We start from the raw sequence: 2,500 nt of genomic DNA, 5'->3' as shown, positions 1-2,500 counted from the left end.
GTATTATGTTTAATAATGCGTGTGTCTGTTTCTGTGTGTGTGTGTTTGAGCGTGCGTGTGCGTGTGTGCGTGTGCTAAGGGTTGTTATACAATAGACGAATAGGTAAATCAAACTGTATTCACCTGAGATCAATCTTATACTATTATTATTATTATTATTATTATTATTAATGTTGTTGTACTTATTATTATTATTATTAAGCAAGTAGCACGTAGAAACTTGTCTCCAGTTCGACCACTTAGTAATAATATTTATTAGCATTTCTAAATCTACAACAACTATTACTACTACTACCGCTACTACTGCCACTACTGCCACTACTGCTACTACTGCCACAACTACTACTACTACTACTACTACTACTACTACTACTACTACTACTACTACTATTACTACTACTACTATTACTACTATTACTACTACTACTACTACCACTACTACTACTACTACTACAATACCACTACTACTACTGCCACCACTATTACTACTACGGTTGCTACTGCTATTACTTCTACCGAAATTGTTAATAGTATTTTACTGCAGTTGCTTCAAAAAGTAGAATTTTACTTGGCATCTACTACTTTGTTTTGTTATGATTCTATTATTATTATTATTATTATTATTATTATTATTATTATTATTATTATTATTATTATCATTATTATTTTCATCATCGTCATCGTTGTCGTTACAGCAGCCACTACTATCAACCCTTGATAGGTTGTAACTTGCCTATATTGATCAATTCATAATTTCATAATTTATGACAACAATAATAATACTGTTATAACTTATATATATATGCTGGTAAAACACCATAATTAATGCAATAATTCATGAAATCTACCGAATGTGTGTTAATGTGTTTATGTGTGTGAGAGTGTGTGTGTATGTGTATGTGTGAATATATAAAGCTGAATGTGTGTTACGTGTGTACGTGTGCAGACGCGTATTGCGTGTATTAACGTTAAGATACCTTGATACCTAGGTACAATAATGACCGGCGAAGGTTGGGTTTTGATTTTTTAACTTTATTATAGTATGGTCAGAGAACATAATGTTGGAATGGTCTGTTTTATATAGAATGACACCGGAAGAAAGAGAGAGAGAAAGAGAAAGATCGAGAGAGAAAGAAAAAGAGAGAGAGAGAGAGAACAGACTTTGTAAAGATCGGATGATATACATATAAAGTATTGATGACAGTTTATTAGTTTGTTTGATATCATTGTAAATAAATACGTTGTACGTGTACCTGCAGCGAGAAAGAAAGACTGAGAAGATAAGGATAGGGAGAAAGAATGAAAGGAAATTAAAAACCAAAAAATGACAGAATTTAGTAGATAAAGATTAGTAAAATTTTTTGGAAAAAAAGGACTGGCCTGTCATAAAATTAGGCCAAAATAACGCAAACATGTTCAAACCAGTTTGTAACTCATCTTCACGAACTAAGGTCACTTACACGTTCATACATTTTCTGTAACGAAACGACGACAAACAAACAAACTACTAACAAACAGACAGACAAACAAACAAACAGACAAACAAACAAACGCTGACAAACAAACCAACAAACACAACCAAATAAACATACAAACACGAACGTAGCGGCAATGGGTCCTTACTATACAAACAAACGAACGATAATTATTATCATCATTATCAATATTAATATTAATAATATTATTGTTGTTGTTGCAGGTGTTGTTGCAGTTGTTGCAGTTGTTGTTGTTGTTTTTCTGAAAAGTAACATCGGACAATTTTACCACCACCACCACCAACAACAACAACAACAAACAACAACAACATTACATTACTTAATAATTTACTGAATTAAAAATCACGTATCATATCACATAGGTCATTTGAAAATAAAACTGATTCTACTTGAAACGAGCTTGATAAGGTATGGTAAACAAGTTATATCAAGATATCAGGAATCAAATGTGTGTGCGTGTGTGTGTGTGTGCGTGCGTGTGTGTGTGCGTGTGCAACCAGGGCAGCTTTCTGATGTTATTGTTGAATTGTTTGTTGGTGTATTAAGTATTACGACGAAGGTGAGTAACAATAATTAATGCGACTCACGTCTTAACATTAATTACAAATTCGTAAACAACAACATCAATTACTTCAACAACAACAACAACAACATCATCATCATCATCATCATCATCAACAACAACAACATCAACAACTACAACATTATCGTAAAAACTAAACTAGCAAAAGCAACGAACAGACAACAACAACTACTACTACTACCACTACTTCTACTGTTGCTACTACTGCTACTGCTGCTGCTCTTACAGCCACAACTACTACATTGACAACAAAACAACAACATCATTAAAATCGACCCTCGAAAATATTCACCTTAGTTAACATCAAATAAGTTACCTGGATTAATTCAGGTGTGATGTTTTTATTCATTCGTTTATTAACTTGTTCACTCAGTCGTTCACTCGTTTACTCGTTCACTTATTCATTCATTCGTTTTTTCTT

Source organism: Helobdella robusta (genome assembly GCF_000326865.2).
Source record: "Helobdella robusta unplaced genomic scaffold HELROscaffold_62, whole genome shotgun sequence".
Lineage (NCBI taxonomy): Eukaryota > Metazoa > Annelida > Clitellata > Rhynchobdellida > Glossiphoniidae > Helobdella > Helobdella robusta.
Note: the sequence above shows the minus strand (reverse complement) of the source record.